Genomic DNA, 26536 nt, shown 5'->3' with positions numbered 1-26536 from the left:
CCTAACCTGATGAAGGAAACCAACATACAAGCCCAGGAAGTGCAGAGAGTTCCAACCAGGATAAACCCAAACAGGCCCACACCAAGACACATTATAGTTAAAATGGCAAAGCTTAAAGACAAAGAGAGAATCTTGAAAGCAGCAAGAGAAAGGCAGAAGGTTACATACAAGGGAACTCCCATAAGACTATCAAATGACTTTTCTACAGAAACATTGAAGGCAAGGAGGGAGTGGCAGGAGATACTCAAAGTGATGGAACACAAAGGCCTACAACCTAGATTGCTTTATCCAGCAAGGCTATCATTTAAAATTGATGGAGAGATAAAGAGCTTCCCAGAAAAGAACAAACTGAAAGAATTTATGACAACCAAGCCAGCATTGCAAGAAATACTAAAAGGACTTCTGTAAATAGAAGAAAGATGAAAACAATTTACTACAAATCTAAAAATGGCAATAACTATGTACCTATCAATAATCACTTTAAATGTAAATGGATTAAATGCTCCAATCAAGAGACATAGGGTGGCTGAGTGGATAAGGAAACAAGACCCTTGTATATGCTGTATACAAGAGACTCATTTCAGATCAAAAGACACACACAGGCTGAAAGTGAAGGGTTGGAGTAACATATTTCATGCAAATGGAAGCAAAAAAAAAGCTGGAGTTGCAATACTTATATCTGACAAAATAGACTTTAAAATGAAAAAAATATTAAAAGACAAAGATGGGCACTATATAATAATAAAGGGATCAATCCGACAAGAGGACATAACCCTAGTAAACATCTATGCACCTAACATAGGAGCACCTAAATATATAAAACAGGTACTGATGGACATAAAGACAGAGATCAACAGCAACACTATCATAGTAGGGGACTTCAACACACCTCTGACAACAAGGGACAGGTCCTCCAGACAGAAAATCAATATGGAAACAACAGCCTTAAATGATACTTTGGAGCAGTTGGACTTAATTGATATTTTCAGAGCATTTCACCCCAATGCTGCAGAATACACGTTCTTCTCAAGTGCTCATGGAACATTTTCTAAAATAGATCATATGTTAGGACACAAGACAAGCCTCGATAAATTTAAGAAAATTGAAATCATACCAATTGTCTTCTCTGACCACAGTGCTATGAAATTAGAAATGAACTACAGGGGAAAAAAACCAGGAAGATACACCAATTCATGGAGGCTGAATAACATGTTGCTAAATAATGAATGGGTCAAGCAGCAGATCAAAGAAGAAATCAAAAGATATCTTGAGACAAATGAGAATGAGAACACGACGACCCAAAATCTATGGGATGCTGCGAAAGCAGTCCTAAGAGGGAAGTTCATAGCACTGCAGGCCTACCTAAAGAAACAAGAAACATCACTAATTGACAGTTTATCTTCACACTTAAGGGATCTGGAAAAAGAACAGCAAAATAAACCCAAAGGGAGCACAAGGAAGGAGATAATAAGGATCAGAGCAGAAATAAATGAAATAGAAACCAGAAAAACAATACAAAAGATCAATGAATCCAAGAGTTGGTTCTTAGAGAAGATAAACAAAATTGACAAACCTTTAGCCAGACTCATTAAAAAAAGGAGAGAGAGGACCCAAATTAATAAAATCAGAAATGAAAGAGGAGAAGTGACAACAGACACCACAGAAATACAAAAAATTGTAAGAAATTACTATGAGCAACTATATGCCAACAAATTTGACAACCTTGAAGAAATGGACAATTTTCTAGAGGCGCACAACCTTCCAAAGCTAACTCAAGAAGAAACAGAAAGCCTGAACAGTCTGATTACCACCAGGGAAATTGAATCAGTAATCAATAATCTCCCAACAAACAAAAGCCCTGGACCAGATGGCTTTACAGGTGAATTTTTCAAAACGTTCAAAAAAGAATTATCACCTATTCTCCTCAAGCTCTTCCAAAAAATCCAGAAGGAAGGAAGACTCCCAAACACTTTTTACGAAGCCACTATCACCCTGATCCCAAAAGCAGACAAAGACACCACAAAGAAAGAAAACTACAGGCCGATATCTCTAATGAACATAGATGCAAAAATTCTCAACAAATTATTAGCAAACAGAATTCAGCAATACATTAAAAAGATCATACACCATGATCAAGTGGGATTCATCCCTGGTATGCAGGGGTGGTTCAACATCCGCAAATCAAGTAATGTGATACACCACATTAACAAAATGAAAAATAAAAATCACATGATTATATCAATAGATGCAGAAAAAGCATTTGATAAAATACAGCAACCTTTTATGATAAAAACCCTTAAGAAAGTGGGAATAGAGGGATCATATCTTAACATAATAAAGGCCATATATGACAAACCCACAGCTAACATCATACTCAATGGGGAAAAGCTAAAACCATTCCCCCTAAGATCAGGAACAAGACAAGGTTGCCCACTTTCTCCACTTCTATTCAACATAGTGCTGGAAGTTCTAGCCACAGCAATCAGACAAGAGAAAGAAATAAAAGGCATCCAAATTGGTAAGGAGGAAGTAAAATTATCATTATATGCAGATGATATGATACTATATATAGAGAACCCTAAAGACTCCACCAAGAAACTATTAGAACTGATAGATGAATTTAGTAAAGTAGCAGGATATAAAATTAATATTCGGAAATCAGTTGCATTTGTATATACCAATGATAAAATAGCAGAAGGAGAAATTAAAAAAACAATTCCATTTACAATTGCTCCAAAGACTATAAAATATCTGGGAATAAATCTAACCAAAGATGTAAAGGATCTGTACTCAGAAAATTATACAACACTGAAGAAAGAAATGAAAGAAGACATAAATAGATGGAAACACATTCCATGTTCATGGATAGGAAGAATTAATATAATTAAAATGTCCATACTGCCTAAGGCAATATACATATTCAACGCAATTCCTATCAAACTACCAACGACGTTTTTCACAGAAATAGAACATATAATCCTAAAATTTATATGGGACCATAAAAGACCCCGGATAGCCTCAGCAATCTTGAGAAATAAGAACAAAGTGGGAGGTATAACGATACCTGATTTCAAACTATACTACAAGGCTACAGTAATCAAAACAACATGGTACTGGCATAAAAATAGATACATAGATCAATGGAACAGAATAGAGAGTCCAGACATAAATCCATGCCTATATGCCCATCTAATCTACGACAATGGAAGCAAGAATGTACGATGGGGTAAAGATAGTCTGTTCAATAAGTGGTGTTGGGAAACCTGGACGGACACATGCAAGAAAATGAAGCTGGACCACCTCCTTACACCATATACAAAAACAAATTCAAAATGGCTTAAAGACTTAAATGTAAGATCTGAAACCATAAAATATCTAGAAGAAAATATAGGAAGAAACTTCATGGACATTACCCGGAGTAAGATTTTCACTGATATATCCCCTCGCGCGAGCGAAGTAAGAGAAAAAATAAACATGTGGGATTACATCAAACTAAAAAGTTTTTTCACAGCAAAGGAAACCATCAATAAAACAAAAAGGGATCCTACTGTATGGGAAAAGATATTTGCCAATGATATATCTAATAAGGGATTAATATCACAAATCTATAAAAAACTTACTCAACTCAACTCCAAAAAAACAAACAACCCAATTAAAAAATGGGCAGAGGACTTGGGGAGACATTTCTCTAAGAAGGACATACAGAAGGCAAGAAGACATATGAAGAAATGCTCAACCTCACTAACCATCAGAGAAATGCAAATAAAAACCACAATGAGATACCACCTCACTCCAGTCAAAATGGCTATTATCAATAAATCAACAAACAACAAATGCTGGCGCGGATGTGGAGAAAAGGGAACGCTAGTGCACTGTTGGTGGGACTGCAGATTAGTGCAGCCACTATGGAAAACAGTATGGAGGTATCTCAGGAATCTGAAAATGGAACTACCCTATGATCCAGTAATTCCACTCCTAGGTATCTATCCGGAGAAATCCAAAACTCCAATTCAAAAATCTGTATGCACTCCTATGTTTATTGCAGCACTTTACACAATAGCCAAGATATGGAAACAACCAAAATGCCCATCGGTAGATGACTGGATTAAGAAGCTGTGGTACATTTATACAATGGAGTATTACGCAGCCATAAAGAAGAAAGAAATCTTATCATTTGCAGCAACATGGATGGATCTAGAGAACATTATGTTAAGTGAAATAAGTCAGAAAGAGAAAGACAAGTACCATATGATCTCACTTATATATGGAATCTAAAGAAAAGACTATGTGAATGAACTAATCAGAGTCAGTTTTGGGGACGCAGAGAAAAAACCGAGAGTGGTTAGATGGGTGTGTGGGAGGGGGTTGGGGATAAGGGGAAAGGTGAAGGGATTTGGAAGCAGCTGGTAACCACAAGATGGCCTCAGGGTTTTTCTTTTGAAAATTAATTTGGGGAAGGTATTCTATAATGTTGTAAAGATTTTGTTGGGTATCCGATGGACATGCGTCCTATTTGGGAGACCACCTCAGGGATACTGTGGATACCTGATCATGGCATTGTACATCAGAAGCTAAACATTAATGAATGCCAACTATAATTTTATATATATAATGTGATGGTTCAGTGTGAGGTCGGAGGGATAGTGGATGGGGGGAGGGGGGTTCACAGTATGAGGGATATAAATGATGAACGTCTAAGTATTACCTTGTATTGTACACCTGAAACTAATAAATAAATTAATTAAAAAAAAAAAAAAAAAAAGATCTTTAGGAATCTTTTTATCTAGCTGCAAGAGTCTATGAAACACTGACTTAAATCTTTCTGAAGTCTTAACAAAGGGATTTACAGTTGCACCCTTGAGATCTTTATTTGAGGCCATATTATTGTGATTTATTATTATGTAATTTATGAATTCTACTCTATTATAACCCTCTGAATATATGCACTATATTTTATTCAGATTTGGATGCCTCCTTCCCCACCATTGGTACCCAAGTATCTAGCTCAGTATCATTATTAAATTAGATACTCAATCACATGAGTGATTTATCTAGATAGGGTTTACCCTGAAAAAAATATTATGTCCATTGTGCTACCTAGTCCTCTGTGAGATGACACTTTAGGTCACGGCTATTCCGAGGTATGATTCTTTGGCATTTCCTTTGATTCTGAGTTGCCCCTATTATCCTTATGATATCCCTGCCCCCTTACCTTTTTTTCTTAAGTTGATTTGAAACCAAAGAAGCCTAACTGGTAAATGACAGAACACTTTGTATCTGCTCAACAGACATTTGTTTATTGAGCAAAATAGAGACTGAATGTACTCAAAGCCAGGTGAATGTGCACTGAGAAGAAAAGGATACAGAAACAAGAATACATGGAAACAGGAAGATACTGACTATACTTTCAGTAGGACACTGTACCAATGTAATTACCCTCATTTTGGACAATGTTTCCCTAGTGTTCTCATTCTTGTTCTTGCTAATGGCTTTGAAGTCATCCTTAATTTCTTCCTTTCTTTCAAACATCCATTGAATTCATTAGCATATCCTGTTTGCTCTAGTTTCAAAATACATGCAGAATCTAACCCCCTTTCCCATCTTCACTGCTATCATCTGGTCCAGGACATTTTCTTGTCTGTCATTTCTCTGCACACTACTAGCTTCATTCCCTCAGGTTACTTTAAGTCACTGGGGACTTGGCTACCAACAGCTCCAGGGTAATTCCCAAAAGTAAAGAAACAAAATTTGATACATGTAAATAGATTCCATTATTATTCAAAATATTCACTGCCCCTCCCTGATGGAAGTTTAAATATTCCTGCCAAATTGGAATGGAATATTAGCAGGCCTGGCCATGTGACTTGCTTTAGCCAATGAAATGTAAGGAAATAACACCTCCCACTCCTGAACAAAAGTTTTCAGAGCAAGAGTATGATTCTACGATATTTCACTTCTCCCAACCACGAGGGAAGTGTCTCTAATCTGGGTCCTGGAACAGAGACACATGATAGCTATGCAGCATGAGCAAAACATAAACTCTTGTTACTATGAGCCACTGAAGTTGGGGGATCGTTTGTTACCACAACATAACCTAGCCTAATCTGATTTATGTAGTATATCACAAGGAAGGGCTGTGACTGGCCAGGTTTTGACCATATCCCCTACTTAAAACCCTTCAATGACACACATGTGCCTACTGGAATCCAAATTCTAGCACAATAGGAAGGCCCTCTCTGTATGGTCCTGCTTTTCTCTCCAGCCTCATTTCCTAAGATTCCCCTTTATATTCCACATTCCAGCCATACCAGCTAACATTTCTCAACATACCATGTTGGCCTTTACCTTCCATTTATTTGCACATGCCATTCTTCATAGAACAGGAAGGAATGTTATTCCCCCAATCCCAGCACAATCCTTCCAAAATGGCCACACTTCCGTTAAAAATCCATTTAAACAGAACTTCCTCTGTGAAGTCTCATATAAACCTGCCCCATTAATCACAGCTGGTTGCTCTTTCCTGAGTACACAGGATTTTGAACACCCGCTATCAGCCCTTATCTTGCTCTTCTGCAAAAATTTATATGCATCTCTCCAACAACTCGTATATTGTGACTTCCTTGAGAGAAAAGACCATGTCTTACTCATTTTGGAGTCCAAAAATCTAATTCCGTGCTTGGCACATAATAGAGGATCGACGTAAGTTTATAAAAAGTGCTGACATACAGTCTTTTTCTAACATAGTTGGATACAAAAAGATGAGACAGGCCCTTCTATCATGTTAAAAGATAATACAGAAAAATCTAACCTATTCCACTCTTATTTTGCTTCCATTTTCTTTATCAAGAATAATCTTCCAGACTGGAAAGAGCAGAACACTATTGAAAGGCTAAGAGGTTAATCTGTTAACATAGTTAAGAGGATACTGAAGCCTAAGATAGAAGATAATAAAAGAGCGTTCAGAAGCTTTTTAGTAGGTTCAAATCTCTGGGACCAGATAAATTATAGCCTAACACACTAAGATCTCCATTCTATCTCATGGAAAATAGAAGATAAACCAGAAGACTAGAAACAGGAAAATTCTATTTCAATATTCTCAATTTCAAAGGAAAAAAAAGACTAGATTCTAGTAACTAAAGATCAAGAGTTCAACAAGGATTCCCAGCAAAATTCTATTATCAGCTTATGGTAGTATAGGGAGGGAGTGTAGAGAGCACCAGAAGCCAAGTGGGGTCAATAAGATAAATTATGTTGACGTAATTTTACTTTTGACAAAATTACTAGACTGAGAGATCAGAGAAATAACACAGCACAGTTCATATACAATTTGCTGAAATCAAGAGAGTTTCTTATGCTAGTTAGGTGACAGAATTGGTTAAATCATCCTCAGATTATTAATCAATGGCTTAATATCAGTCTGGATGGAAGACTCTCATGTTGTCACAGGTCTCTGTATTTGGCCTTCTTTTAGTAAATGTTACCAACAACTTGAAGATTTAAATGGAAGCTTATAAATTTTGTTGGTGATATAAACCTGGGAAGATTAGATAATACCATGAAAGACAATCAAAAATATCTGAACAGATAGAAACAATGGGCTGAAAATACAACATGAAACTTATCATGGATAAATGTAAATGCATTTATCTAAAAAAAGCATACTACTAAGAAGAAATCAATTTTAATATTAGTTGCCGATTACTTGAGAGTTTAGTTGGCTGTAAGCACAAGATGAGTCTTCAGTGTGAAGGGTCAGCTTTAAAAGATTACAGAAATTCAGTTAATAAAATAACAGTACAGTGACTGAAAATTGCTACAGTTCACGCAACTTTTTGAGAATTATAATTTAGAATATAATCTCTTACAAGTGACACTGACCAGACTCGTATAATAGATCCAGAAGAAGATAACCAGGATGGTGGTAATGAGACTGGCAAACGAAATCATATGAGAAACAATTAAGAGAATCAGAAATGGTTTCCACAGAAGAGAGAAGACCTGACATAGAAAAAGTAACATCAAAGCTGTTTCCAAGTATTTGAATGACTGTTACATCGAAGGGCAGAAGTTATGATTTTATATACTTTATGCTTATTTCCCATGCACACAGTTCCACGTTTTGCATATAATAAAGGTTGAAATATTTGAAATTCTGGATCAACTCACCTATTGATGGCCAAGGCAACAAAGACAGTTGTTACATAGCAGTATCTGAAATGATCTGAATGACAACTTAACAAAAGAGTAAGGTTGGAGGAAAAAAACCTTAAAAAACCCAAAGTAAAGACATTTAAAAGCTTTAGGCTATCTGAGGCATTACTCTAAAATTCAGAATTTCTGTCTTACATCAGATGATATTCTTTACCATATACAACTAGTTATAGTTTAGTCCCTTCTGTAAATACAGATGGTGCCAAAAAACGTATACACATTTTAAGAAAGGGAAAAACTGTATTATAATTATAATACTCAATATATACAGATATCAAAAGATGAATATAAGTCGTGTGTATACATATTTTTGGCACCTCCGGTATTTGCTCACAATAGAGGCATTGTTTTCACTCTTCCTTTACAAGGAGAAAATGGAGGGTGATAGAATCTATTTGCTTAGCACCAACAGCATGACAATGGTTAACCTTGACTAACAGCCTTAAGCTTTTCGCTCACAAGCTCTTTGTTAAAACCACTGAACTCATTCGGGGGGTAATAAACAAGTACAGTACTCAGCAACTCAACCCCAGTTTGGTAATACTATGGTTTCACTTTTATTACCCTCCTCCAATCACCCAATCTCTAAATCCACAAAGATTCAGTCTCCATTAAAACTCTAAAACATATAGAAACTTGTGTTTCTTAAAGGTTAAAACAAAAAATTAAGATGCGAAACCTTTCATGCTGCTTAAGGAGTAGCTTTGGCACTCCTGATAGTCTCTACCATAAGCCAAATCTTGGCTAACAGGGTATACGAGGCACACACCACAGTGTTTCTCCAGGAACCTAAGTGGTTTCCTCTGTAAAAGGAAAGGCGATTTGGTGCATGCAGGGCGGCAGCCATGTTAGTGCCAAAAGGCAGTGAGAAAAGGTAAGATTAGCAAAGGTGAAAGAGAAGCACATCAAGAAATTGGTTCTGTTTTATACACATATTAAAGGTGGTGTTAGCTTCTCAGAAAACTAAACGAAGCACAGGACTCAACAGTGTCCAAGGAGCAACTACATGGGGCTTTAAAATAGCAAAAGGCTAGTCAGCTCTAGTTGTAAAAGCTGTAAAGGAATGCCCTAACAAGCGCCCACACTCTCAACTTCCTTCCCAAGGAGACTCATTTACATGATAATGGTTGCCAAGGTTACTTTAATTCCATTACAGCTCCTTTCTCCAGTAGCTAATCTGGAGCAACACCTGGGTGGTATAGTTAACAACAAAAAACCTCGGTTAAGGATAACTTAAAACTTAGGCTACTCAAAAGTTCATGACCTACAAAAGTAGAGCAGTTCTAACAACAAAAATTGCAGAAAGGTAGGGCTTGTGTGTTTCCTGTACTCCGTTCTACCCAAGATCTTAGTGCTACCTCAGGGAAGTCTCTAAGAGACACTATTTTTATCTGCCCTAAGCAGAGATTCTCACAGGAAAAGCCAGATAAATAACAAATTTTATAAAGGGTAATGGATCAAATGGATTGCTTTATTCCAACTATTTTCCCCTTTGCTTTAATCAAAAGAGGGCATTGAGGAATCTCATCACTAAGTCATGCGTATGACTCACCACTAAGTATTACTGTATCTTCTAAGAATGACAACATATATAGTGCTGGTTATACAAGGAGTACCTAAACCAGACATAAACGATGAGGCTCGTATATGCTGTATAAAAGCAACAATCAAACAGAACATAGTATAACAGAAAAAGTGAAGAAAAAGGAAACAAAGGCAAAAGAGAGAGAGAGCAAGCTTTTAGAACCCCAAACCCCAAACGTTCACTTGAAGTATAGTTAAATTAAGAAAAAAAAATATGTTCCAATAATAATTTGTATCTGAAGTTTTACTCCCCAAAGTAGCACCATGGGAGTAGCACCAATGGGAGTGGCAGGTGTAGTAGTCATAGGTGTCCCAGGCTTGCTTCAAAGATAACCTCAGTGGAGAAATGAAGTTTCACTTTTACATATTTTCAGTCTCTTTATTCTTTTATCCCCACTCAAATCATCCCTCAAGTTAAGCAATCATTATAATGCCTACAATGTGTTTACACGTTTTCTTGCAAAGTGTGCAACGTTTTACTTACATACATTGTAAAATGTATATAAATGCTCTTGGGTTACATATCTCATTCCATTTCTTTCTGTTTTTACTCAGCACCATGTTTTTAAGAGTTATCATGCCACCACGTGCACAATGAGTCCATTGCTTCAAACTGCTCGATAGTAGTACTCTGTGGACTAAATCTACCACAATTCACCCATTGTTGGGGAAGAAGTACGGATAACAAATAACACTGCAACGAACAACCCCTTATGGACTCATGTAAGAATTTCTTTCCGATACATACCTAGGAAAAGAACTGCTGGATAATGGGGTACACGTAACGTACCATCAAAATGGTTAGCCCAGTCTACACTTCCACCAACAGGGAACTAGCATAACCGAGCAGCCACTACATACCAGGCACTGGACCGGGCGCTCTGGATCGTTCTCTCCTATACCACTTCGTCGTCTTTAACTAGTCTTTGCCCCTTTTGCTTTTTCATAGCAAAGCTGTCACCACGTCAGAAACATGAAGGCCAAGGCCTTCCTCCCTTGCTTTTTTCCCTGACCATCAAGCTCCCTATTCTACTCGAACGATGCCTGTCGCTGCCAAGGCCTCCACTGACCATGAAGCTTATGGAAACAAAACCAAACAGAAAATATTATTTTAAAAAGGTTCATTCTCAAGAAGTCGTTGAGGTTTACCTGTTACACAGAACATTAAGAAATTCTTTTTGCGGGCCGGCCCGGTGGCTCAGGCGGTTAGAGCTCCATGCTCCTAACTCCCAAGGCTGCCGGTTCGATTCCCACATGGGCCAGTGGGCTCTCAACCACAAGGTTGCCCGTTCAACCCCTCTGAGTCCCGCAAGGGATGGTGGGCTCCGCCCCCTGCAACTAAGATTGAACACAGCACCTTGAGCCGAGCTGCCTCCCGGATGGCTCAGTTGGTTGGAGCGCGTCCTCTCAACCACAAGGTTGCCACTTCGATTCCTCAACTCCCGCAAAGGATGGTGGGCTGTGCCCCCTGCAACTAGAAAAATGGCAACTGGACCTGTAGCTGAGCTGCGCCCTCCACAACTAAGACTGAAAGGACAATGACTTGAAGCTGAACGGCACCCTCCACAACTAAGATTGAAAGGACAACAACTGGACTTGGAAAAAAGGCCTGGAAGTATACACTGTTCCCCAATAAAGTCCTGTTCCCCATCCCCAATAAAATCTTTGGGGGAAAAATAAAAGAAAAATTCTTTTTGCATATATTTCATAGCCATTCCTATTCTTTTCTGAGGATTCTATAGTCTATTTTCTTTCTATTTTTTGGGAGGCTTTGGAGGAATAGCTCCATTTCTTTGGAACTCTTCTATTAATACATAAAATAAGGGGAACGGGATTACAATCACTGTTTTCAATTTCTACTTTGGCACCCTAGGAGCTCCCCTCAGGTGGCTCGAGAGGGTCATGTCAAGACAAATAGGAGCTCCCCTCAGGTGGCTCGAGAGGGTCATGTCAAGACAAATAGGGGTTACCTACCCCTCTTCAATGAGAACACACAGTACAAAGAACAGCACAGTACAAATCCTTTATTGTTGTTTGTTTTCTACTAAGATTCAGTTTGGGGAATCAGTCCTACTTAAAAAAAAGTTTATTCACACATTACTAGTTGGGAGTGGTAACAGATACAACCTCTACTATATTTAACACTATTTATAAATTTTAAAAATATACAGACCTTTTGAACCAGAAATTCCACTTATAAGAATTTATTCTACAGACATTCACATACATGTTCAACACATATATACAAAGATAGTCATTACATTTTTTTGTAAGGACAATATAATGAAAACAACTTAAACAACCACGAATAGCAAACTGGTTTCATAAATTATGGTACATCCATATAACAGAATATTACACGGATTTTAAAAAGAACAGGGGCTGGCCCGGTTAGAGCTCCATGCTCCTAACTCCCAAGGCTGACGGTTCGATTCCCACATGGGCCAGTGGGCTCTCACCCACAAGGTTGCCAGTTCGATTCCTTGACTCCTGCAAGAGATGGTGGGCTGCGCCCCCTGCAACTAGCAACGGCAACTGGACCAGGAGCTGAGCTGCGCCCTCCACAACTAAGACTGAAAGGACAACAACTTGAAGCTGAATGGCACCCTCCACAACTAAGACTGAAAGGACAACAACTTGACCTGGAAAGAAGTACACACTGTTCCCAATAAAGTCCTGTTCCCTTAAAAAAAAAAAAAATAACAAGGCAGCTCTCCAAGATATATTAAGTGGGGGAAAAGCAAGATGCATAATGGTGTATATATTATGCTACCCTTTGGTATATTTTTTAAATGATATAAATACACTTGTATATGCATAGGCTACTCCTAAAGGATACATAAGAAACTAAATATTCTGCTTGCCTCTAAGGAGAGCAATCAAGCGGCTAGAGGAAAAGAGCTTTTTTTTTGCTATATAATCTTTTTATACCTTTTGAATTTTATATCATTGCATGTATAATCTATTAAAAATTTTAACTTATTTAACACTCTAACAATCAATGTTATCTTCTAAAGTTTCTTCTAGCCCTCACATTCTGACTGTACCATACTGACTTCCAATTACATAGTATTTCTTTCAAGTAATGAAAAAGAAGAAAGCAGTTGAAGGGTAACAAGAAGCCAGCGTTTATTTGGCAAGATGGATGTGTCCACATAGGATGATGGTATTAAATTTAGTCTTGGCACTGCCTCCTCCTTTAGAATGAGTTTCCTTCTGACTGCATCTCACTTTATTTTTAATTCATATCAACTTCCGTTGAGTTCATCAAGCCAGGTCTGTCAAGTGAATTGCCTTATCTCTAAGGACTGCTGGTAAAAATATTATATTCGTGTAAATAACAGATAACAGTATCTCTGCAGCTCAAAATTTATTTACTTTTAATTACTTTGTGGTGTTCCAAAGATAGTCACTAGCCACATGTAGCCAGTGAACACTTGAAACGTGGCTAGTTCAGATTCAAATGTGCTGCCGATACGTAACACACACGAGATTTTGAAGAGTTAGTACAAAAAAATATACAATATCTCAATTTTTATATTGATTACATGTTGAAATGATAACATTGAATTTATTGGGTTAAATAGAATGTATTGTTAAAATTAATTTTACTTGTTCTTTTTACTTTTTAAATGTGGCTAGTAGAAAATTTAATCCTACTATACTTTCTAATTAAGTAAAAAATGACCCCGGGCTTAATAAACACTGATGGTGCAATAAAGACACCCACATAGAGCCGGCCCGGTGGCTCAGTTGGTTGGAACTCCATGCTCCTAACACCAAGGTCGCCGGTTCGATTCCCACGTGGGCCAATGAGCTCCGCCCTCTACAGTTAAGATTGTGAACAACAGCTCTAATACCAGCATGGGCCAGGGAGCTGTGCCCTACACAACTAGACTGAGAAACAGTTGTGCCCTACACAACTAGACTGAGAAACAACGGCTTGAACTGGAGTGGGGGGGGCCAGCAGAAGAAGGGGGTAAAGAAAGTCACCCAAATAGGAAATGAAGAGACTTGGCCTCTAGTTTCAACAAAATAGCTATTTTTTGAAAAGTATTAACAGTTTACCGATCAAGTGCAAAATAATTCAATATGAAGTATCTAGGGTTCTTTTCCCCCCTCATACTTTTAAGAAGAAAAAGTAGCAATAGCTTCCCTAAAATTAACATGTTATATTAAGAAGTCACTTAGTTTATTTCAAACTCTATTTCAGTAGCAAATAAAATGATGGACTTAATTGGATTAAAAGGTATATAGAGCTATACAAAGGTAAAATCATATTACTGCAGGATAATAATGTAATTTTGCCAATACATACTTATCTTCTTCCTGTCCATTAATGGTGCTTTGTCCTTCCTACAATCTTTCTAAATATAGCTACCATTGTGATTAAGACCATTATGAGAACTTTCAAAATTATTTGGCTCCCTCCTCCAATTTCCACTCTGATTCCAGTTCTATCTACGAGACATCTTTAATCAGATGTTATACTAACATTTTTCAAACACAAGATAGAAAGCTGAATTTGAGTTTTTCCTGTCATACTTTAACCAACTGCTCATGTTTAGTAAAATAAGCATTTGCTTGAAGTATTATAGAACAAGTTCAGTTTCTCACTTTGTGTTTGACTTGACTAAATCATAGTATTTAAGCAGAAAATATGCAACTATAAACTAAGTTTGTTTCTGGCTTTTCTAATTCTGACTTTTTAACCTCTCTGAAAATTCATAAAACATAAAAACCTAAACAAGTATATTTTGAAGCACTTGCATTCTAATCTCTGCTTAAGAACATTTCTTTATTATAATCTTATAAATCTAGAATTATTTAAATTTACAGATATAGAAACTGAGATGCTGCCTTGGCAAAAGGCAGTTTGTTTTTTGCATTTACAGCTGTCTGCTGTGGAGCCTTGGACAAGCACTAAGTAGAATGCCTAATGGCATTTAACAAACATTAATTGAATTTCATTTTTTTCGGCCTTTCCATTAGTAAACTATAATTGCTTACCACAGTGCTATTGTAGGAACTAATTCATATTTATAAGTGCTCTAAAGAGAGTATTCTTTGATACTCTGCTAGGTCTTGGCAAGGACTTGACCTTCCTAGGGTGCCCTTCCTTTTCTTCCCACGAGTGGGTCACAGGCCTCGGGAGTCTTACTGTGAGTACCAACTGCCCTACTGCTGAGTCTCTCAGTCTTCAAGTGGAGATATGTATCCACCTTGAACTCTGCTACACATTTTCTTCAAGCCTGAAGAAAAATAGTGAATAAAACTGTTAAGTTCTGCAAAGTTTTAAGACCAAAGAATGTTAACTGGCTTAATTACCAAGTATCATTTCGATATACACTACACACTGTTCTTGTGCTACTGCCTAGCCAGAGAGCCTGAAAACTCTTGGGCTCTTTCCAAAAGGTTGGTTTATCAGTGCCATATGACAGAAAAGCGAACCAAGAATGTTACGTAAAAGAGTTGAAAAGTTAATACTAAAGTTTCCGTATGTGACTGCATTAGGAGTTACATTCATTCAAAGGACAGAGGTAATTGAGCTGGTAATGGGAAAAGAAGTATGTTATAAGTCAATGGTTCACGACTGGGGCTCAGTTCTATAACCACAAACATTTATTAAGCATCTATTATGTGCTAGCACAAAATTATGAAAGATTCACCAACAGCAAGCCAGATACCTAATGAACAAATGGGTCGGCTAACCAAACAGAAGAGATTAAAAGACACTACCCCAAGGGAAGGAGGGAAAAAAACTTACTCAATGATTTCTGGGATACCCAAAAGAACTAAAATCCATAAAATTTGTAAGTCACTATGATAACTCAGAAGACAGTGTGACAGGGAAAGAATTTAGGATCAACTACAGGTCAACGGGTATATTCAAATTGGAAATACTTTCTTTCGGTTTTCACCAAGCCATGTGATTTATCATCACTGCTGGAGCTCAGATCATGCTACTCCAAAACATGGCACTTTGGCATACTGAAATTTTAAGGCCTTGCTAAGTTTCCCCCAGTTCACTACCTTACCTTATACCCTTTTGTCCTATCACATTTTGCCATGACTTTCCACTCTTCATCAAACCTAGCATAAAAACATTCAAGTTTAACCATTTTTTTTTGCCCGGTGGGGTGGGGAGCCTGAAGGCTATTGGCTCATGTAAAACATATTAAATAACTTTGTAGGCTTTTCTCTTGTTAAATTGTCTTTTGTCAGTCTAGTTTACAGGACCCCAACCAGAGAGTTAAGGATAATAGTAGAAAAAAGAATTTTTCTTCCCCTACAATTCTAGTAACTATGACAGGAGAGCCGGGGACACCCCACTCACCCCAGAGACTATAGCAAAAAATCCTAGCACAACTGACAAAAAGCCGTGAAAGGTAAGAATTCTTACCAAAATCAGCCTCCCAGATTTCTGTCTGCAGTGGCAGGTTGAGAGAGGAAGGTGAACTTCTCCTTGTCCTTTCTTTCCCAAATTCAGATTAGTAGGAGAAAAAGATGGGTAAGAATTAGTTCTTTGGATTGTGACTCTTGTGAATTTGGCTTTGGATACCCATTGGTTATTGATCTTTAGTGTCCCAGAAATAGTCACTGTTTCCCCCATCTCTGTCGTTTGTGTCCTTTGTCATAAGGAGGTCCTTTATACCACCTGTAAAGACAAAAGTCTTTACCTTCATAGACTATCTCTGGGAGTAACTCTAGGATGTGGGTGGGTCTGCATCTTGTGCACCCTCTCTGAGGATACCTCTTCCGTTCACAGTTAAGCCATAAAAAGGCTTATTGGCTGGAAGTTACATTGAAATAGATATATCCTCGAAGATTTGGACTTTTGTATCTAGAAGGATTTTTAGACAGCATTCATCCTAAACAAATGTCCCATTGGTACCTATGGGAAAATGAGGTTGGGGTGTGGGAAGAAAATGAAAACGAAAATAACAGAATGCCTTGGCTGTTCTGAAGTGTGTGTGGTGGGGGGAGAGATGGGGGGAATTCCCTTAACAAGATTAGGAGACAAGATCAGACAGAGCAGGCTTGAGATTTATGTTAACACTAACAGTCAGGAAATAGTTTTGACAAAGGCCCAGAAAATGCACAAGGCGTTTCCATGCTAAAACCCTTGCAAATATATTTTCGACTCCCACCACAAAGAATTTCTTGGACTGTTTTGTACTTTTTTAAGAAAAAAGAGAAAGAAACAAATAATAATTACCCTAGATTTCCGATAATAAGCAAATATGCCCCTTAATTCCTTCTTAGAGAACACGTATCCTTTCTCTGTCCCTTTGAGATGTAAATTTTCTGTCCTTTCTTCTCAAGGAACTGAGAGCCATGTCTTTGAAACACAAACTTTCAAGAAGGTAACTCTGGCCTCCCAAAAAGGAAACAAAAAATTAAAGAGGTTTTATGGAAACAAACTGCTACTGTTTCCAGAATCCCTTGCCAAAGTTTAGTCCACAGCCTCCATAAGAATATCAAGGACAAATGAAAATCTTAAAAGTCTTCTCCACCGATATTAGTAAAACAGAAAAAAAAGAAAAATAACTTTAGCAATCATTGAGCAGGTGACCTTAATTTGTTCCATCCACCAGAGACATATTTGGATTTAAAAAAATAATAAAATAAAGATGAGAATCAACTCTTGTATAAATTAGTGCATTGTGTGTTTATGTATTTATAACTAACTCATTGCTAAAATTTAGAATGAAAGCTATAAGATCTATTTACATCAGTATGTATGTTTTTGTGTGTTTCCCTATGTGTGTATGTATGTTATGTATACATATTTTCTACTTCCAGAAGGTATTACAAAATTAATTTATCAAATCCTTTAGAGGAGTTCTATTCAATTTGGCCTAGAGATAAATGAGTGCTTATATAAAGTGCTCAAAAACTCTCAGAAATATAGAAACTAATCCAAATGCTCTTTTCAGGTTCATGTGCTCTTTGGGGAAAAGGCTAGTTTAAAATTTTGAGTTTAATAAAAACCTTCAGAGTTGTCATCATTAAATAAAATGCACATACTCATATACAATTTTTTTCCACCTAAGTTTACTAGTCAACAAGCTTATGTTATCACTACTGGATTTTTAAGATTATAAAACTATAAATCCAACCCAATAACAAAATACAATGAAAATGAATTTCTTGGTGTACATCAAGCACAGAGGTGAAAAAAAAAACAGCTGTATGTTTAACTTTTTAGATTCTTCGATCCTGTGATTTTTTTTTGATACTTGTCTGATTTGTCAATAAGAAAAACAACTTACAATGATGTTTTCTTTAATTTCACATGAAATTTTAAGAAATTCATAATTTAAAAATTACTGTTAAAATAAGTAAGCATAATCGTTAAAAACAAGTAGTAAATTAAATAGATGCAAGTGGGATAAAAGTTTATAAGTCAACTTTTCAACAATAATTATGTTTTATAATGTTTACTTAAAAATAGTTTTCAAAATATTTTTGATAACTTGAAACCTTAAAGCTATACTAAGTTAAACGATATCCACATCTAGCAGCAAATAAGATATAATGCTGAAATATTTTAACTGCTGAATCTAAGTCTGTCTACTTTTGGCTTCTTAATTTTTTACAGAAAGTCAGAAGACATTTGGGTCTGTTAATAAAAATGTCCTTTACCACACTGAAAAATTGTGCTATGAGAAAACAGCATATAGCTATAAAAAATGAGATAATATATTCATAAAATTTGCTCTTCTGCTACAAAATGCTGGTATGTGACAGGCAATTCACCATTATCTACTTTGCAGTTTTCTCAGAAAAGGAAAGGTTACTAATGATAAAAAATTATAATGAATATATGTAAATAAGCTACTAATAAGAGTAAAAAAACACCAAACCTCTGTATGCAAAGTATGCAAGTTAAGTAAGATGTGTTTTTGGTAAGGAAAGGTTGAAGACAAGATATGAAGGATATGTTTTTGTTACTGAAAAAGAGAGCAATTTTGTCCTAAAGTAGAATGACTGGTTGTTCCAGAATAAGAAAGATGAACTAAAAAATTAAATGGATATTTTAAAATGTTGTAGAAGGTTTGTGTAAGAGGAATTTTACATGTGTTCAAACTGCTAAAATTGAAAGGATTTATTTATAAGTTTAAAAAATGACCAGACTTAATATTAAAAGTATACTGACACAAAACTAGAGTGACTAAGTTTTCATGGATTATTGGTCTGCACTTATTAAGAAATCTGGCTAGGAAACAAAGACTTTGTATCTTATCAAAATAATTCCTGTACCTCATGTTGCTGTTATCATGTCTTTAATTAAAAAGAAAGAAACTGAGTCTTCAGAGTATTGAAGGAGCTAGGTTTGTTTTTGTTTGCTTGTTTGTTTTTAACAACTATTTCATTTGTCTTTAAAAACTTTTCTCATCACTTTGATTAAATGAATAAGTATTGGGTTTTTTTTTCTTTTTTTTACAGTTGACATTCAGTTTTATATTAGTTTCAGGTGTACAGCATAGTGGTTGGACTAAGTATTATTTCACAGCAATCTGTGACCCTATTTAATCAAATGTTGAAATCTTTTGACATTTTTGACAAACTTCCTAAAATCAAATTCTAAATGAAGCCTTTCTGAACTTGAACCAACTTGCGATTTCCCAAAGGGACCCTGGAAAATGGCAAAGGATTTGTCCCTTTATCTTACAAAGAGAAATGTTAAAAATAATAATAATTCAGTTTATTTGATCTATTAAATTGCATGGAAAACACTGTCAAATAAAAAGAGATGCTTAAGCTTCCCTAAGTTGTATTTTCATGGCTAAATGTCATTAATATAGGTATTCCAGAAATTAGATGAAGTTCATAGGAATTTGTCAATACCTTCATTGTACAATTATTATGTTAAAATGTTGTATGCCATAGAAATAATTTCTTTATCAAATTAACACCCATCAGATCTTTAACCTCAATCATTAAGTTTTTTGTCATCTACAGATAGTTTTGTTTTACTCTTATTCTTGGATAATGTTTGAAACTGCTAACCCAACATCAAGCAGAACAAGAATTTATTACATGGCACTGAATGAACTGATGAGGGATTATGATTTTTTTTATGGCCTTCTTATTTGAAATTTTGCTGTTCTTTAATGTTGTATTTTCCAGCTATAAGGAACTCCTTTCCCTTTTTTCTTTCAAGCTATCTATATGTTATAGCAATTTAATAAATTATACCTTGGTAAACAAATATGAAACATTTATCTTTTCTCCCTGCCTGATCCTTTCAGAATTTGGAAGCTCTTATTAAGTGTTCCTTTTTCATGGCAACATAGTTATTTTAATAAGTTCAATAAGAACATGTTATCCCTGCAACAGGACATAATCGGAAACACAGGTTATATTACCAAGGCTTTAACTGGAATGTCATATTTAACAATGATGTGTAAAATCAGATATGACTGTAAAATCAGATATGACTGTAAAATCAGATATGACTATAAAATCAGATGACTATAAAATCAGATATGACTAGACAACTTTAAGGAACAAAGGTTGACTTTATGGAACAAATGCTTACAGAGTCCTCTTGGAAAAATGAGCCTGGTACCTGGCTTATGGAGTTTCCAGCCTCACAGGTGAATAAGGAAGGTCACTTCCTGCCAGGCCCAGGAACCTGAAGATATCTTACGGACCTCAAGAAATCTATACGGACTCACTCAAATCTATAGGTACTGCTGGTGAAATCTAGTGTGTGTTCCTAATTTGGCTTCCTTAACCTCAAGTATTTTTTCAAACTCTAATCTGAGATTTTTTAAACGAAAACTTCCATGAAAACAAACTTGAAAAGGCCTGTGTAGTCAATTACCATGCTTGGTGCACTTATGTAAATAATCAGGCCAAATCTAATGAAATCAGACTCATTTTGTAAAGAAGAATAACCTTACTCTGGTTATCTCTGATCAACAAGGGAGATGACTGTAGAAATTTTTATGTTTCAATGGGGAGCTATAGTATATTCGTGTGAGGTCTCAATTCTTCTAGTTTCCTAAAATATCTAGCTACAACTCTCCAACTAACATTGCCAATGCCCCCCACCACTCTCCTGACTTGGTATCACTAAGAACTAAAACTGCCCTTTTCCTGAAGTACTGGTAGCTAAAGGTGGAAAACTTAATATAAACTTCAAAGAAATCGTCGCCACGGGATCATGTAGGGACAACTTCGTGACTGCTCTTGTGTAGGCCACTCGGAAAGTTGACAGGAAAACCCAATGCCATCACCAGAGACATTCAAACTGGAAACCAGGAAATTCGCCAGATTGCCACTGCCTATCCCTATTCCAACATCTAAAAATGCTTTGAGTCCAACATCTACAAATCTTGACTGATTGCCCTCTGGACTCAAACACTGAGTTTATAGTTTGTTCTAACTATTAACTTTTTTCTTTATAGAAATGCCCCTCGTCAAGTACCATATAGAGGCCTGACTCAGGTATGTGCCCTACTCCCACCTACACCACTGCTGCCTGAGATATGACCATTGAACTGGACCGACCTATTCCCAGGACGGAGAGAACAGTTCAATGGGTTATTTGAACAATCATCAACTCACGTTTCTGGACTGTGAAATTTTCTAGTGAGAGTTTCAGACAGAGGGAACGATGGGGTTCAGAATATGTAATCCCCAAATACAGTGCCTTGGCATTTTGACTCTTTTCACCTAAAGGAATTTGAAAAATGTTAGGTGCAGAAAGGACTCTCTGGCCTTCCTGTCTCCCCAGAAGCAGGTCATAAGACCCTCATGTGAGAGGTCTTCTCCCTACACCTGGAAGTAAGGAGCATTGCTATCTTCAAAGACGGAGGAACGGGACGCCAAGAGGAATCCTAACGAACAGGCTTGCTAAGTTTCCCCCAGTTCACTACCCTTAGCTTATACCTTTTGTTCTACCACATTTTCCCATGACTTTTCCACTCCTCATTAAACTCAGTATAAAAATACCCAGGTTAACCATTCTTTGGTCCTCATTTCCTTACAAAGGCTCCCGTGTTACATAAAACTTGTATTAAATAAATTTGTATGCTATTCTCTTGTTAATATATTTTTTATCAGTCCAATTTACAGGACCCCAGCCAGTGATCCTAGGAGAGTAGCAGGAAAAAGAATTTTTCTTCCCCCACATCATCAAGCAGTATGACAAAAACAGATGAACAAATTATGGGCTAATAAGGTCGCTGAAGCGTAAGGGCAGAGAACAAGACTGGGAGCTACAAATTTCAGCTCAACTCCTGTTGAGCAAGTTCTAACAGTCCTCCGTGTTGTAGCAAGAACCTAGTCAACAAAGCAGGGAGAAACGGAGACAGGTCTCAAATGCCAAATATGATTCCTTATTCAAAACAACCGAAGTGAGCTGCTAAAATCAGAATGTATTTATTAACCAATCACAACTAACAAATGCTGACCCTTCTTCAAAGGAAAAGATTTAGGAGTAAACAATGGCATTTTACTAAAAAGATATCAACTTCCTACATAATAACCATAACCATCCCTTTCTGAAAACTGATTATCTCAAAGGTTTCTATCTAATTATTGAAGTGGGTTCCTACAAAATTACCCAAATCAGTCATACCTGTCTAGGCCTAAAATTCTCTAATGACATGAAAAATAGTTTGACATCAGCACAAATTTACTTTGATTCTACCAGACTGTAAAGGAAAAGAGGTTTCAAATTATTAAATGTATATATGTAAGAAAATAATAATAAGCTTGATAATATTTAGTTTAATTACTAAGAGAAAACTGGAAAAATTTTCTATTTAAGCTAAATAGACACAATCCATACTCTGAAATGCTTTGAGGATTTAGAGAATGAAAATTCACCCTAAAGCCAAGCCAATTTACTAATCTCTACTCTTTACAGAAGTATCATAAAACGGACTGATTTCATCATTCTTTTATTGGAAACCCCATCTGCCAGCTGCTAGCAATGCAGTAAACAAAAAAGGCATGGTCTCAGCCCTTGTAGAGTTTACGGTCTAAGGGATAGGCACTTAATCGAAATATCACACACAGACTTATCAATCAAGGTGTACAAACCTGTGTCCCCATCCACAAGGAGAAGAGTGCTGCATGTGGATCTTATGGGAACAGATGAAACAACAGGTTTGAACTAGAAAATAAACCTACATCTATTAATATAGATGTAGTTTACACACACACATATTTTACTTTAAAAAGAAAATATCATCGAATATCTCCCCACAGAAATGAAAACCATAATGAACTTTAAAACAGTATCAGAGGATATAAAAGATTCACCTTTTTTTTTTTTTGGTCACAATCTAGATATCCTAGACTTAAATATGGACAGGCAGCCTATCAACTGCCAGTTTAGATTACAGATCAAAAAACTGACTCAAAGTAGAATCTTAAAGGGTATCAGATTGACCAATTCTGCAAGAGACAAAAGGATTGTTAATATTATAGCTAAGAGACGTACGTCAAGCAGATGTTATCCACTAATACATGTCAATTTATCCAGTCCTTGAATCAGTCAAAATTAAGACACTATAAAGAATACAGTAGGAGAAATTTGCTCACCAACTGTCAGCTAACATTATACGTAATGGTGAAAGACTAAATATTTTTCCTATAAGATCAGGAACATGGTAAGGATGTCAGCTCTCACCATTTCTGGAGATTCTAGACAGTGTATATAATACAGCAAGAAAAAGAAAGTAAAGGCCTACACACTGGAAAACAAGAAGTAAAACTGTCATTTGTAGATTACATGATCCTGTAAGGAGAAAATCTAAAGACTCTCCAAAAATCTCATGAAGTAATAAACAAGTTCAGCAAAATTGCAGGATACAAGATTGATATACAACTATCAATTACACTAGTAAGTTTATATCCAAAAGAACTGACACAAGGTCTCAAACAGATATGTATACACCCATATTCATAGCAGCATTACTCGTAATAGCCAAAAGGTAGAAATCATGCAAGTGTCCATCAACAGAGAGAGGAAAGGGTAAACAAAACATGGTAAGATACAATGGAATATTACTCATTCTTAAAAAGAAATAAAATTTTGACATATGCTACAAGATGGGTGGACCTTAAAAATATTATACTAAGTGAAATAAGCCAGATATAAAAGGACTTACATGATTCCACTCACATGAAGTATCTACAGGCAAAATCATAGAGACAGAAAGTAGAATAAGTTTCCAGGGGCTGGAAGCAGGAGGCAAAAGGGAGTTATTGTTTGATGGGTACAGAGTTTTTGTTGGGCATGGTGTAAAGGGTTTGGGTGTACATAGTGGTGATAGTTATACAACATTGCGAATGCACTTAATGTCAGTGAATTGTATGCTTTAAAGTGGTTAAAAGGATATGTATATTTTACCACAGCAAAAAATCAATTGTGTTTCTATAGACCAGCAATAACAATCTGAAAATAAAATTAAGAAAACAATTCAATTCATAACAGCATCAAAAAATGCTCAGAAATAAATAACAAAAGAAGTGCTAAACCTGTATTCTGTAAAGTGCAAAACATTGCTAAGAGCAATTAGCATCCTAACAAAATGGAGATGTTCCATGTTCACGGGTTAGAAGTCTTAATACTGTTAAGAGGGGAATTCTCCCAAAAGGGCCTACAGATGCAACACAATCCTATCGAAATCCTGGAAAGCTTTTTCATAGAAAATGAAAAGCTTATCCTAAAATTTATGTGGACATTTAAAGGACCTAAAATAACCAAAATATTTTGAAAGAAAACAAAATAGGAGCATTTATATGATCCAAATCTAACTATAAAGCTACAGTTATCAAGAGAGTATAGCATTGGCATCAAAATAAACAAGCAAATCACTGGAACAGAATATAGAGTCCAAAAATAGACCCACATATTTACAGTCAACCGATTTACAACAATGGTGGTAAGGCAATTCAATAGGACAAGGATAATCTTTTCAACAAATGGTGCTGGGACAACTGGATATGAAGGAAAAAAGATTAGGACCATATTTCACCTCACACACAAAAATCAACTCAGAATGAATCATAGACCTAAATGTAAAATCTAAAACTATAAAACTGCTAGAAGAAAACATAGGAGTACATTTTTTTTGTGGCCTTGACTTAAAAATTTTTTAGACATAATACCAAAGGCACAATCTATTAAAAATGTAATAAATAGGATTTAATCAAACATTTTTTTAAAAAATAGCTCTTCAAAATAACTCATTAAGAAAAAAATGCATCATTAGGAAAATGAAAAGACAAGCAACAGACAAGGAGAAAATCTTTGCAAGTCATATACCTTAAAAAGGACTTGTATTCAGAATATCGAAAGAATTCCCACAACTTAATAAGAAAACCACCCCATTTAGAAATGGGCAAATTATCTGAATAGACATTTTACCAAAATAGAGATCCGAATGGCTAATAAGCACGTGAAAAGATTCTCATCATCAGTAGCCACAGGGAAATGCAAACCAAAACCATAATGAGAGCACTACACAACCACTAAAATGGCTACAACCAAAAAGATGCTGATGCCACATGCTAGCAAGGATGTAGAGAAACTGAAATACTAATACATTGCTGCTGGGGATGTTACGTCATACAAACACTTTGGAAAAGTTAGCCATTTTCTTAAAAAGTTAAATATAAACTTAACACACACCTAGATACTTGCCCAAGAAAAATTAAAACCTACGCCCACATAAAGACTTATTCATTATTTTTTATGCCAGCATTTTTCAAAATAGCCAATAGTTGGGGGAAAAATCCAAATGTCCATCAACTAGTAAACAGATAAAATGTGGTACAGCCATACAACGAACTACCATTCAGCAATTAAAAGGAAAAACTACTGATACATGAATGAACCTCAAAAACATGATACTAAGTGAAAAAGCCAGACACAAAGACCATATATTTTATGATTCATTTACATGAAATTTCCAGGAAAGGCAAATCTATAGAGAAAGCAAGCAAATCAGTGACTAGCTGGGGCAGAGAGTAGAAGCAGGGATTAACTGCAAATGGGCAAAAGGGACTTGGGGAAAACAGAACTGTTCTAAAACTTGATTGTGGTAGTGATTTTAAAACACTTCATACCCATTAGGACAGCTATAATAATTAATTAACTGCAAGTGTTGTCCAGGATGTTGAAAAATTAGGACCCTTGTGCATTGCTGGTATAAACGTAAAATGGTGTGGCTGCTATGCAAAACAGTACAGTAGTTCCTCAAAAAAGTAGAAATAGAATTATGATATGATCGAACAATTCCACTTCTGGGTATATATCAAAGAATTAAAAACAGGGACTCAAACAAATATTTGTAAACCCGTGTTTATAACACCACTATTCACAATAGCCAAAAGCTGGAAGCAAACCAGTGTTCATCGAAGGATAAATGGATAAACGACATGTGGTACTAGGTTGGTGCAAAAGTAACTGCGGTTTAAAAGGTTAAAAATAATTGCAAAAACAGCCAATTATTTTTGCACCCACCTAATATATACATATACTGGAAAATTATTCAGTCTTAAAAAAGAACAAAATTCTGACACATGCGACAACATGGAGGAACCTTGAAGACATTATCCTAAGTGAAATTAGCCAGATACTAAAGGACAAACACTACATGATTCCACTTACATAAAAAACACAGAGTAGTCAAATTCATAAAGAAAGAGTAGAATGGTAATTGCTAGAGTCTGGGAGGAGAAGGAATGGGGAGCTATTGTTTAATGG

At 36.1% G+C, this 26536-nt stretch overlaps 1 protein-coding gene across 3 annotated transcripts in view; it reads right to left on the bottom strand.

Annotated features, from left to right (window-relative positions):
- The window catches only part of AHCYL2 (adenosylhomocysteinase like 2), a 141008-nt gene that overhangs the window by 99927 nt on the left and 14545 nt on the right, over positions 1 to 26536 (bottom strand). The window lies entirely within an intron of this gene.

This window comes from Rhinolophus hipposideros, assembly GCF_964194185.1.
Source record: "Rhinolophus hipposideros genome assembly, chromosome: 25".
In the NCBI taxonomy this organism is placed as follows: domain Eukaryota; kingdom Metazoa; phylum Chordata; class Mammalia; order Chiroptera; family Rhinolophidae; genus Rhinolophus; species Rhinolophus hipposideros.
The sequence above is the reverse complement of the archived record's forward strand: the minus strand, read 5'-3'. Positions and strand labels throughout refer to the sequence as shown.